The 14113-nt window shown below is 45.6% G+C and overlaps 1 long non-coding RNA gene across 8 annotated transcripts in view; it reads right to left on the bottom strand.

The window, feature by feature from the left end:
* LOC142435883 (uncharacterized) overlaps positions 1 to 14113 on the bottom strand; it is a 111237-nt gene that overhangs the window by 51835 nt on the left and 45289 nt on the right. For 7 of the 8 annotated variants that reach the window (XR_012781641.1, XR_012781642.1, XR_012781639.1 and 4 more), the window contains one exon: positions 7647 to 7771. The exons of the other annotated variant lie outside the window; for it this stretch is intronic. This is a non-coding gene — a long non-coding RNA (uncharacterized LOC142435883). The remainder of the gene's footprint in view (positions 1 to 7646; positions 7772 to 14113) is intronic. 8 annotated transcript variants of the gene reach the window in all.

Raw genomic sequence — 14113 nt, 5'->3', positions numbered from 1 at the left:
CACATGTGCATTTGATGAAGGCTGCCAAGTTTGGCATGGAGGTTCCGCCTCAATACACCTGTCACAAAATGGGAAATGACATATTTTGCTACCTTTGCCTCTCTCCCAGCCTAGGGTAACCTCCAGGATGGAAGTCCCAGGTCTGACACATGTGGGTGGGAACTGCTAGGGAGGCTGCCAGCGGGGGACTCTGCTCACCCACTGCACCAAGGGAAAATCCGGTTCACAGCTCACATGCCTTCCTCTGTATATAAACCCGGAGAAGGAGCAACAGCTTAGGCTGAGTGGTACAGGATGAGCGTCTGTGTAATAACCACTAATGGTTAGGCACCATGGACACAGGGTAGGGAAGGATACAGTGAAGAAGAATATGAAGCGTTGGACGTAGCAAAGGAGGCCAAAGAGCATGAGGATCCCCAGAAATGATGCAAGACACAAGCGGAGCTAACACAGGCTTACAAAGGGGAATCGGCCAGGTGCTTCACCCCAGCTTTAGCTAGCTGCCCCCACAGCAGAACTTTATCTCCTACAGAGAGCACTGGGTTGTATAGCAAAGGCACAGCTTTCAAGCAAGGAAGGTTACTTTCTCAATACTATCTTTAGTGGGGCGACAAACTGTTATTTTACTTGATTTCCATCTCCTGACTGGGGGAAGGATGAGTTGATAGCCAGGGTGGGGTAGAGTGGGGATGAGTCAATAACAGGGTGCCAGGACTCAGGAAACATGACCCCAGGCTTTTGGGCTTCACACATGCATACACACACGCGTCCGCGCTCTAGGAATGTTCTCACGAAACATGACCCCAGGCTGGTGGTCTTCACATGCACACACACGTGTGCGCACACACACACATACATGCTCTAGGAATGTTCTCAGCAAACATGACCCCAGGCTGGTGGTCTTCACACACACACACACACACACACGCACACACACACACACACGCTCTAGGAATGTTCTCAGCAAACATGACCCCAGGCTGGTGGTCTTCACACACACACACACACACACGCACACACACACACACACACGCTCTAGGAATGTTCTCAGGAAACATGATCCCAGGCTGGTGGTTTTCACACACACACTCACGCGCACACTCTAGGAATGTTCTCAGGAAACATGACCCCAGGCTGGTGATCTTCACACACACGCACACACACACACACACACGCGTGCACGTGCTCTAGGAATGTTCTCCGGAGAGAGTGGCTTCTAAGGACTGAGTGCTGCAAAGAAAGTCACAACTGGGAGCAGCCTTCCCTTCCCCTAGAGACTCCTGGGAAATCAGGATGTGCACGGAGATTAGACATCACCTGTCTTGATAAGGGAAACCAGTTCAATAGTGGTCAGTGTTTCCTCTGTGCTTCTAACACAGGGTTTTATTTCCTGGGCACCAGATTATAGAAGAAGGCAGGAAGGCCCCCCAAAATATGATTAGTTGATCCGCTAGAGTAAATTCTCATGTGCTTAAAAGAACACCCCTGGTGGGCCAGGGTTTACTGTTTACTGAACTAAACAGTAAAGGATGGCGAGGAAGACATCCACTGAGCCTTGACCTCCATGCCTCAGTCAGGACACCAAGTGTGTGTGTGGGGTGGGTGGGGACTGACACCAGTGGTGGAGGAGGGAAGTGGACATAGGCCCCAGAGACTGCTGGTACAGCAGCATGATGTTGTTTCTGGAGTCCTGATTGTGCCAAGGCAGCCTCTGGAGTGACTGTGGCAGTAAAAAATCAGATTCTGGATCTGCAGAGCCTGGATCTGGGGCCTCTTGGGTAGCAGGTAGCTTGGGTGTGTTCCTAGAGAGAGTGAAGAGCTGGACACCGGACTACCCGCTGCTGAACCCTACCGTTCGTGCTAGGTAAGTGCACGGAGATGGAGAGAAGACCCTGAAAGAACAGCAAGGGGTGCATGGACCAAGCCCCTTCCCTTTCCCCTGCCACCAGGTCCTCTTATATGGTGCTGTGAGGTCAAACAAAGGGAAGCCCACTCAGACCTGCAGAGACCTCAGCGAAACACCTGCCCCCCACCCCCCACAATTCAGCAGACATCTCACAAGGACACTCACACATACCCGAGAGAGAAACCTCACACACATACTTCCTTGGAGACTTCCAGAGAGACTCAGAGGCCTCGCAGAGAGACTTCATATGAAGTTCTCAGCATCCTTTATGGAGACTTCTCAGAGACCCCACAGGGACCTCACACAAAGCCCTCCCACATAGCTCACTGCCAGCACGGGAGAATTAGCAGCCGCTGTCCACCCCTGAGCTCCTGGAAACTTTCACACATTGTCTGCAGTGCCCCCCATGCTTGTGCATCTTTGTCCTCATAGCCTTGCTTGGGAACAACAGAATCACAAACTGCACGTAGTTGTGTGCAAATTTTTTCCACTGAAACATTTTCACTAGCCTGAACTCTGAAGTGTAGTTTACAATTGAAATACAAGTAAAACTGCCAACACCAAATGAGAGTGTGATTTTAGATGGTGTGCAGTCAAATGTCGCACGCCACACTTTTACTTTTGCTTCGGACAAATTCTCTAATTGGTGGGGAAGTGACTGACTACTTTGGAAGCAACAGAACAGTCCATCAAATGGGCTTCAGGACTCAAATATATAAATAGACATCTGATCTGAACTCAAACTCATTCCCCAAGGGGCTCATGAACCTCATTTTTTTGGAAGAGTGAAGGAACCCACATGAAAATAACAAAATTTACATCACATTGTGTCTGTCTGGCTTAATTTCTCAATGAAACAGCTGTCATATCTGAAGATATGCAGGGCAACATTCCTTTTATAGCTCTGTCGACATAATTAATATGATTTTTCTGTGAAATGTAATATTTCTAAGTTATGCAAAGTCCTAATGTTTATCTACCACAACAAACTGATAATATTTCGAAGGATGAAGAAATAGATCAAGAAATAATAATTAATGAAATACACATTTTCAGGTAGTACCATTTACAATAGCCAAGCGTAAATGAAAATATCTATATCTATACTTGAATAAAAAAACAACAGATTTATATGAGGAAAACTACAGAAATTACAAGAAATCAAGAGTGACCTCAGCAAATGGGATAATATCCCATGCTCCTTGACCAGACGACTCAATGTAGTACAGTTATCAGTTCTACTCAAGGCACTAGACAAGTTTAATTCACTCCTGATAAAATTACCCTCATCTTTCTTCAAAGAATTGCAAAACCACTGATTACTAACTTCATATGGTAAGGGCATAGGTCAGGGGTTGAACCTACAAACTTCTCCTTGGTAGAAAGATAAAACTGTTCTCATAAAAGACTTGTAGGCTGGCTTTGAGTTGGAATTTTGGGGTCATTTAGGATTTTTTTGTGGCATGTGATTTTTAGGGCTTTAAGGTCATTTGGGGTCATTTAATTTTTTTGCGCATTAGGGTGGTTTGGGCTTTAAGGGTGTTTTATAAGGTTTAAGGGAGTTTTTAAGGGATTTAGGGGTGATTTTTTGGAGTGTATAGGTATTTTTTAGCAGGTAGGGGTGTTTTTAGTGATCTTACAGGGTTTCTTAGAGATTTTAGGGTATTTTAAAATATTTTATGTGTTTTTCCCCAGCATTTTATGTTTTGTTGGGGCTTTCATGTTGTCTTCAGGGCATTTATGTGGTTTTGGAAGTTCATGGTTTGGGAATCTTCTAGGGATATGATTTGGAAGTTCCACATGTTTTGGGAGGCATTTAGTGTGTTATTTGTGGCTTCAGAGTGTTATTTGAATTTTAGGGAATATTATGGCTTTTCAGACATTTTAAGGCTTTTAGGGTGATTTTAGTGTTTAAGGGTGTTTATTAGGCTTATATGTGTTTTTATGGCTTTTAGTGTTTTGTTAAAATTTTAGGGTGCTTCTTAAGGCCTTAGAGTGTTTGGGGGGATTAGGTTTTGGTTTTCAGGGCTTTAGGGTTTTGTTGGATTATTTTTTGCTTTCATGGTGAATTCATGTCTATTAGGCTGTTGGACTTTTACAGGGTTTTATAGTGCTTCGGGTTGCTTTGTAGGGATGTTCTTGGGGTTTTAAAAGACTTTTAGCATGTTTTTAGGGCTTCACGTGTTCTTTATTTTGCGTTTTAAGGCATTTGCATAATATTAGGGCATTTATTATGTTTTCGGGACGTAAGGAGTTTTTTTTAAGACTTATGGCGCATTAGGGTGTTTTAGAAAGCCTTTTACCATGTATTTAATGGTCTTAAGATGTTTTAAAGAGTCTTTAGGTGTGGTCTTAGCATTTTATAAATATTTTAGACGTTTTAGGGTTTTTAAGGCATTTATAGTGTTTTTACGACTTTTAAGGTGTTTTTAGAACACGCCTGACAGGTACACACTATTTCAATCAGGCTCTGGTTAGTGCCTCTCAATCAATTGGTGACATGGGAGTCTGGATAATGGATTACCTTTACTCTGCAGATGAGAAAACTCACTCAAAAAGACACAGGTGTTGACCCACAGGCACACAACTGGTTAACAACAAAGACATATTCACAACCAGTGTTGGGAGCCAGAGCCCTAAGCCCCACATACCTGTCCCCAGCCGAACAGTCAATCTATCCTGAACCATCAAATGATCTGAGCAGATCCTCCCACCCAACTCACCTTCCCATGCCAAATATTTTATTTCAGAAGGTGGCAGTGAATCTGCAGCTCTGAGAGAGGGACATATCTGATCGGAGCACATGGAGCAGATGAAGGGGGAGGAGGGGAATGTGGAGCACATCCTGGCACACCAGGACTTGAGGATGATGTTCCCACTCAGAGAATCCAGTCCACATAGAAGACCACATGGCCAGCCCCACGATGAGACAAGACACCCCTCAAAGACCCATAGCCTTAGAGGGGACAACACTGAAGACACAGTGTGGGAAATGCGCCCGAACTAATCCTGCCACACCGAGGCATAACACTAAGGGGGTACAGCAGAAGAGCAAGAAAACGAAGCATCAAGGTCCCCAGGGAATGCCAAAGGATGACTTTGGGGCCAGTACTTGGTACACCAACAGACTGGACTGGAAAACACTCTTAAAGGCCAACAAACCGACCTTGAACTAACGATGAGCCACTTCTTTCTTGTTGAGTTGTTTTCATTCATTGTCATTGGATTTTGGTTGTTTTGTTGCTTTTAGTGCTTGGTTTTGCTCTGTCTTGTTTTGTGTATGTTATTACATCTACAGGTCTGTCTAAATAAGATAGGCTGGATGAACAATCTGGAGGAGAGAAAACAGGACCAACACTTCTGGGGAGACATGGGAGAGAGGGAGGTGTGGGGAAAGGTAGTGGTGTTAAGAAACCCAGAGAAAAGGGAAGAACAGGTGATGCAAATCAGTGGTGAGGGGGATGTAGGAGGCCTGGTAGGGAGTGATCAAGGGAAATGGAACCAATGGAACCAAGAGGAATTACTGAATTACTGAAGCACAAATGAAAAGTGAGCATGGCAGTGGGCCCAAGAGGCAAATCAAAGGGAATAGAAAAGCAAGCTAGGAAGCAAGGGTCAATTATAGAGGTTTAAAAAAAGGCATGTACATATTTAAATATATGAGCATGGGGAAATAGATCTATGTCCCTATATTTATAGGTTTTGTATTAAGGTAGCAGATGGACATTGGGCCACTGCTCAAGGACTCCCTCGTTGCAAAAATACTGTTCTATTAAATTGGCATTCTATGATGCTCACCTTCCCTACACGATCACTGAACACAAAGCAGGTACATAAGCAAATGTGGTGAAGAAAGCTAATGGTGCCCAGCTATCAAATATATAGCATGTGAGGTCTTAAAGGCTTAAAGGAAAACAAGCGCCCATCTAGCTCAGAAGAAACAAAGCCCACATGGAAGAAGCACACCAGCTTGTGTGATCATGAGGTTTTGAAAAGATTTGGTAGCAGGCATCATCAGAACAAAAAAAATCTTATCATTGCGAATGAGCGGGGAGTGCTGGGTACAGACACAAAGCCCATTTACAGTCCTCTGGACATCCCTAACAGAAGGGTGTCAGGGAGGAGATAAACCAAGACAGGTACCAGATAATAACGATGAAACACAGCTTTCCCCTAGTTCCTACATGTTTCCTCTCTCCCACTATCATGATCCCAAGTCTAATTTACAAATCAGGCTAGACTAGAGAATGTACACTTGGACAGATAGGAACAGGAAACATGGGGAATCCAGGGTGGATGAGCCCTTGAGGACCAGTGTTATGAGTGCAGACTCGGGAAGGGTGGAGGGAGGGTAGGTTGGAAAACGGAAACCGTATACAGGGATCTACATTTAACCTCAACAGAAAAGTGGGTGAAGGAACACCAGACAGTGCAAGATATGAGAAAATAATTAGTAAATTATCAAGGGTAGCTCGAATGGAGGGGGAAAAATGAGGAGCTGAGGCCAGGGGCTTGGGTGGGGTGGAGAGTGGATATTTTGAGAATAATGAGGGCAATGAATGTACAAATGTGCTTTACACAACCGATGTATATATGCATTGTGGTTAGTGTTGCATGAACAATTTAAAAAAAGGTCTGGACAGAGGGCACATGCAAGGATGATCTCAGGCTGGATTAGATCAGCAAAATCACCTACTGGAGTTGCCTCACCCTGTGTCTATTCCTGAGTCAGGCATGAAGCTTAGGGCCCATAGTCCCAGGAGCTGGACAGGGAGGGAGGCGGGGTTCTGAGGTCATTCCATAGGGGCAATGGCCCTCCTGTCCTGCCCGGCCCACCCTCCTTTGTAATCCTGCTGGCTGGAGCACGGCTTTCATGGAGTCCACACCATGGGAGCTCTACTACTCATGGGGGATTGGCAGGAAGCCTCTGCTTATGCGCACACACCACCACCTAGCTGGAGGATCTCTGTGAACAAAGCCTGAGGCAGACAACAAGCCCACTAATTGATGCTGTAAGAGATACAATCAGCATCCAGAAACCTGCAACTGGGAGTAAGAGGCAGCATACTTGGCCCCAGCCACTCCCACTGCCATCTTCAAGGAGTGACATTCTAAAGCAGAGGGTTTTCAAAAGGCACTGCCAGGACTGTGGAATGAGCAGCTCATTTGTGGACATGGATACTGTGTGATCCAGAAGTATTACCTCTTCCTTTCCATTCAGGTGAGACAAAAAAAAGTTCCAAATAGAAAGCCATGCATCTAAACAGTATCCAATAGCCACTCATGTGCAGTGCTGCCGCCTCCAAAGAGCTTTCCTAGGTTTTTCTCTCTGTGGACAGATATACCTTGGTCCTTGGCTCTGCATGAGAAAGAATTCACGCCAAAGCCAGGTTTGTGATCCAATTGTGTTTTAGGAGAGATAGGGAGGTATGGTAGGCAACCCTGGTGGACCCCAGTGGCTGAATTGAATTTACTTGGCCTAGGTGGGTCAATGTGGGTGCAGCACCCACCCAGGTGTACCTGGCCTTCCTGACTGGAAACCTGGACCTCTGAGCACGCTCGGTGTGCCACTCTTTCCTGGGTGGCTAGCTTGGCCCTCTGAGCATGCATCATGGACAACCTAGTCCCTATGCTAGCTACCTAAAATTTACACCCTGAAGAGATATGGACCCAAATCTTTGGGGTACAAGGCGACGACATCTTTAGGTACTTCCTGCTGGCAAAAGGGTGAAGTCCATACCCTTTCTACTCTGCTGGGAGGGGTTGTCCATTCAGGTCTAAGATGGATAATGTTGAGGTGGTCCAGGAGATGGTGGTCCTAGAGGTGGCACACTTGGTTCAGAGGGCTTGGTAACTTGAGAACTTCTGGAAAAACAAACAAACGGACAAAAGGGTGAACAGTTTAACTGAGACAAGGCTAGGCTTGTGAGGTGGCAGTGCCCTTGAAATTAGGTGAGTGTCACAGGAAACAAAAAAAATCCTAGGATTATCAGGCATGTGTGTTTGTTCGTTCTAAGTATAGGCACGGGAGTAAAAGCATCCACAATTTCCCCTATGAGGGTACAGGGTTTGGGAACTACTGGGTGCACTGAGATCACTGTTTCATTTATGATCCTAATGTTTGGACCCACTGATAAGAACCATGCTTCTATTTAATCCTATTATCCCTCAATTATTAACTTTGGTCAAACAAATTTTGTTTTCATTAATTACTTTCATAGTTATCTATCTATCTATCTATACACACACATTTAATTGAATGGAATGAAAAGGTCATGCGTTATAGCGTTAAATTGTAATATTGGAATACTACAGCGGGAGTCAACAGGGATCAAAAGAAAGTAAGTGTCTGAGTCATTTTTAATTTTCTTGGCTTCAAATTGAATAAAAGACTTGTAAATTACCCAGAGACCAAATTCCCATGGTGCCTCCTACAACGGGTAGAATGTTCAGGGATGTTTCAGGGCTGGGAGATTAGTAACCCCTAAGTCCAGGATCCCTTAGGGCAGGGGTCCTCAAACTGTTTACACAGGGGGCCAGTTCACTGTCCCTCAGACCGTTGGAGCACCAGACTATAGTTAAAAAAAACCAAACTATGAACAAATTCCTATGCACATTGCACGAATCGGCTACTAAGTAGGACATGCAGAGGCAGCAAAAACACCCTGAGGGTGGGATAAATGTCGTCAGGCCACATGTGCCCCACGGGCCACAGTTTGAGGATGCCTGCCTTAGGGGTTCCTGGGTGCACTGGGGATGAAGGTCTCTACTGCTCCTCAAAAGGAGAAATGCTGTAACTTCTGGCATTTCGGCCCACTTTCCAATCACTTTACAAAACTGTTCCAGGTGAATCAGGGTTAGAAGGGAAAGTGTACCATTCTCTGGCCACCATTCTCCTTTCTCAAATAAAGTTGCATAGTGTATCAGCTTTTGTTTGTCTAGCCTCTGTGTCAACTCTATCCCAATTGGACAGGATTCATGCAAGGGGGCAATTCCTGAGGATGAAGCTGCTAAGTCCCATCTAGAAAGCACAAAAGAAGGCTATGTAGAGCTTGCTGCCTCAAGGTCAATAAACCCCACTTGAGAGCGAGCCCTTTGTTGCCCTGAATCTGTTGCCTCAGGAAGATGCCCCAGCAAGAAGTAAGGGATCAAAGACAACTCACTGAGGTCGACTTTAAGTCCAACCATTATTCTAGACAAGCTAGGAGAACCACTGCTTGGGATGGCCCCATGGCCCTCCAAGATGCCTGCTGGCGGGAGCAGACTCTCAAATCTCTGAAGGGAAGGGGCATCTGGAAGCTCAGGGAACCTTAAGGGAATTGGAATTTCTGTCTGGAACATCGTGGCAGTGGAACTGTGTATTAAGAGCTTTCCCCAAAAGTGCCTTAAGCAGCAACACTGAAAGCCTAAAGGTAACAGTTACACAGGAAGGGTTCCATATGCCATTGGCCTAAGCCTGGGCCACGGAAAACCAGCCTGTAACAAGGAACAAACCTACACTGGTAGAACACTAACACTATAACGCCTCAAGTTTTAAATTCAGGAAATAATTTTAAACATTTTTATTCTTTACTTTCATAGTTATCAATATGTATATATGGCATTCAAATATATAAAACGTGCAATGTTTTTGAAATGTAACCAAATTGTCACATTGATAATTTATAAGTTTGGTACCAGATAAGTTTCAATTAAATGCTATAAAAATGTTGTGCTGGGCATTATAGGGCTAAAGCAGCTTGTTTGAAAAGCCAGGAGAAAGGGAATGGAGGGGAAAAGGGAAATATTTGGCTCCCAGGACAAGGCAGGGCTAACTCCCAGGTCTATTCAACCAGCTCCCTAGGCAGTGCCCTTCCACATGTTTGGGCTGGTGGGCACCATCTTGGCCAGGGTCACAGGCCCCGTTTCCCCATGGCCACAATGGCGGCTATATAGGATCTCTGGGAAAAGCTTAAACAGCCTTGACAAGAGTGAAGCCATTATGAGCTGACAGAAGGCACCATGTAAAGTAAATAAAGTAGCTATGAACTGTAAATGAACTAGCTGATGTAGGGGAGGTAGGCTGTGCAGATGTGCCCAAGGGAATGTCCCAAAGGATATGGATGCTCAGAAGATTCGCGAGAGCGACCAGAGCAGTCTTTGTTCAACTAAGAATGACTAACTGCAACACCCTGCTTCCCTACTCTGCCTGCTTGCACACCTGCACATTGCAAAAGTATAAAAACCTTTGGACAATTAGACTGGGGCTGCTCAGGAAAAAAAACTTTTTCTGTTGAACTTGCCAGCGGTCGGAGTAGTTTTCTTTCTGGGAATGGAGACTGGCTACAACATTTCGAGGTGCACCGAGATCCAATTGCCACTGTCTGGGCTTGCTTAGAAAGGAAACCTCCTTAACAGGAGTGCTCTCCCCAGAACTACGGATTTCTGATTTCTCTAGGCCAGGGGTCCTTAAACTCTTTAAACAGGGACCAGTTCACTGTCCCTCTGATCAGTTGGAGGGCCGAACTATCGTTTCAATAAAACTATGAACAAATTCCTATGCTTCCTGCACATACCTTATTTTGAAGTTTAAAAAAAACACACAAACAAACGGGGCACAAACACTCGGCGGACAGGATCAAGGTCCTCGGCTATCCGCATGTGGCTCACAGGCTATTGTTTGAGGACCCCTGCTCTAGGCGCTCACAAAGAGAATGTAGTTTCAGCCCTAAAGCCTGGAGACTCCGCAATTTGTTTAAAGGTGATTGGACAGAAGGAGTTCCTGATTTGCCCATGCAAGACTCGTTTTCCCTTCCCCTATTTCTCAGAGTTCATAGTTATGTTTATGGGGAACCAGGACATCCCTATCTGATCCCTAAAATTGATGCGTGGAATGACATTGCCACTAATAAGCCAGCATAAACAAAAGACTTACTTCCTCCTGCAACAGAAAGGGTTCTTGTTTCAAGATTTCAGGAAACATGGCAGGACCAGAAAAAAAATAGACCCAAGGTCCTAAAACCACTAAGGTGGAGGCTGCCCTTCCCCAACCCCTCCCCATACCCCTCTGTCTCAGCTTTATTCCTTTTTGCAGGAGGACTCTGGGAGTGGGAGAACTAGCTTACGACCCTTCATTATCACTGCCACCCTGTCAGGTGCATGGGGCTGGAGAGAGAGAAATACTCATAACTCCTTTCTGAGTCCACACCCCAACATACACTAGGGCTGGTATGGGATCTCGACCGCCCCACCCCCCAAGAAGGATGATTTGGCAGCAGCCATTCTACACTCAAGGCAAGCAGCCCCAACACCTGGGGAAGACCCCTGAGTCCCTTTTTGGGTATCTATCCCCTTGTATTCCAGTGATTTGTATAATTGGAATCAACAAAATCCCTTTTTCTGACAAAGCAGGTCTGATTCCTTGATAGAAACGGTTTTCCATATGCATTAGCCCACCTCCAGAAATTGCCAGCAACTTCTCCAGGTGCTGTTCACAACACAGGTACAGTAGCCCTGCCAGAGAGAGGCCCAGTAAGCAGTCAATGGACATGATGGTCAGACAGCAGGCACTCCCCATGTGAGGGAAACTCTTTTTGCCACTGCATGAAAAATGTGAGATCCAAACTCCTAGCCAGGCACAGAAGGCCCAACCAGGTATCACCAGTTTCTCTTGCAGGCCCTCAGTGGAACAGCTAGAAAACCTATGAATTTATCTAAGGTCAGTGAGAATTTTCAGGCTCTTACAAGAGAATGTCTGCGTGCCTTTTTAGAGTGACTGATGGAAGCCTACGGGCTTTATATCCCTAAAGGCCTGGAGGCCCTGAGAACAGGAGGGCAATAAGTATTGCCTTTATTACTCAGTCTGCCTCAGACATGAAAAAGAAGTGGGAAGGGTTTGACGGGAAAAATCTTAGTGATTTGGTACAAGTGGCTCAGCGGGTGTGTAACAACAGAGATGATCCTACCACGACAGAGACAAAGAAACTAGTTAAAATACTAGGAATTGCCATGAGAGACCCCAGAGACTCAGGAAAAGGAGAGCATGGCCCACTTACGGAGAGACTGACCTGTGGGCACCGCCAAGCCATGGGGCAGGATCAATGTGCCTACTGCAGGAAAGAAGGACATTGGAAAAATCAGTGCCTTGAATACCCCAGGAGAAGCAGACAACCCTCCAATAGAGAGGACGGGCCTCATCCACACCTAGAAAATCCCAAGCAAGAGACAATAATGCTTGAAGAAGCTGAATGAAGGTGTCCGTGCTCTGTTTCACTTGGTCCCCAGGATCCCAGGCTAACTGTCCAAGTAGGAGGCCAGCCAGTCAATTTCTTAGTGGACACAGGGATTACCTTCTCAGGTTAAGAAAAGAGTACAGGCAAATTGTCAAAAGGAAAGATTTGAATTACTGTCAGCATATGATTGCTTCCAAAAATAACTCACACCAGAAGATTTGCATGGAGGTTAGGTGGGTTTCTCAAGACATCATGATAAAAAATATCTGTCTGCCCTTTGTCCCAGTTAGCCATATGATTTTTATGGCACTGGCCCCTGGCTTGGCTGTTGAGCCAGGGAAACTGTTTTTGCAGGACGTGAGGCGGTGGCCTGTGGCCATCAGTGGAAGGACAAAATCTCCACAGTGGTCTTCCTGTTTCAATATGGAGCCACCTATATCACCTCTCGGACATTATTGTTGTCCTGGGCTCAGAATCGCCACCCCAGGTCTAGAAGGCACCTAACAGATCCACACTATTTGAATCAGGCTCTGGTTAGCCCCTATCGATCACTTGGTGACATGGGAGTCTGGACAATGGAGTACCTTTACTTTTCGGATCAGAAAACTAACTCAAAAAAACACAGGTGTTGACCCAGAGGCACACAACTGGTTAAAAACAAAGCCAAACTTACAACCATTTTCTGGAGCCAGAGTTCTGAGCCCCTCGTGGCTGTGCCCAGCCGAGCAGTCCCTCTCTCCTGGACCCACCAAAGATCTGAGCAGATATTCCCCACAACCCCTCCCAAAGATTTTATTTCAGAGGATAGCATTGAATTTGCATCTCCTGGACAGAGACATTATCTGATCAGAGCACACAGAGATGAAGGGGAGAAGGGGAGAGTGGAGCACATCCTGTCCCACCAGACCTTGAGGATGATGTTCCCACTCAGAGAAGTCAGTTCACATAGAAGACCACATGGCCAGCCCCACGATGAGACACAACGTCCCTCAAAGACCCATAGCCCTAGAGGGGACAACACTGGAGACACAGTGTGGGAATTACCCCCAAACTGATCTCGCTACACCGAGGCATAACACTAAGGGGGTACAGCAGAAGAGCAAGTAAAAGGAGCAGCAAGATCCCAAGGAAATGCTAAAGGTGGACTTTAGGGTCAGGGTTTGGTGCCCCAAAAGACTGGACTAGAAAACACTTCTAAAGGCCAACACATAGTCCTTAAACTATCTATGAGCTTTTCTATCTTGTTGACCTTTGTTTTCTTTTATTGTAATTGGATTTTTGTTGTTTTGTTTATTTTGCTGCTTGGTTTTGTTCTTTCTTGTTTTTGTGCATGTTATTGCCTCTACAGGTCTGTCTAAATAAGATAGGCTGAACGAACAATCTGGAGGAGAAAAAAAAACGGGACTAGCACATCCTGGAGGACATGCGAGAGAGGGAGGTGGGAAGAAAGGTAGTGGTGTTAAGAATTCCAGAGACAAGGGAACAAAAAGTGATGGAAATCGGTGGTGAGGGGGATGTAGGAGGCCTGGTAGGGCGTGATCAAGGGTAATGTAACCAAGAGTAATTACTGAAACCCAAAGGAAGACTGAGCATGGCAGTGGGCACAAGAGGAAAATCAAAGGGTATAGAAGAGTGAGCTGGGAAGCAAGGGCCAGTTATAGATGTCTAAATAAAGGCATGTACATATATTTACAAAGGGGCATGGGGAAATAGATCTATGTCCATATGTTTATAGATTTAGTATTAAGGTAGCAGATGGACATAGAGCCTCCGCTCAAGGACTCCTTCATTGCAAGAACATTGTTCTATTAAATTGGCATTAAACGATGCTCACCTTCCCTACACGATCACTGACCGCAAAGCGGCTGCATAAGCAAATGTGATGAAGAAAGCCGATGGTGTCCAGCTACCAAAAGATATAGCGTGTGGGGTCTTAAAGGCTTGAAGGTAAAGAAGCAACCATCTAGCTCAGAAGCAACAGAGCCCACATGGAGGA

This window comes from Tenrec ecaudatus (genome assembly GCF_050624435.1).
Source record: "Tenrec ecaudatus isolate mTenEca1 chromosome 5 unlocalized genomic scaffold, mTenEca1.hap1 SUPER_5_unloc_5, whole genome shotgun sequence".
Lineage (NCBI taxonomy): Eukaryota > Metazoa > Chordata > Mammalia > Afrosoricida > Tenrecidae > Tenrec > Tenrec ecaudatus.
The sequence above is the reverse complement of the archived record's forward strand: the minus strand, read 5'-3'. Positions and strand labels throughout refer to the sequence as shown.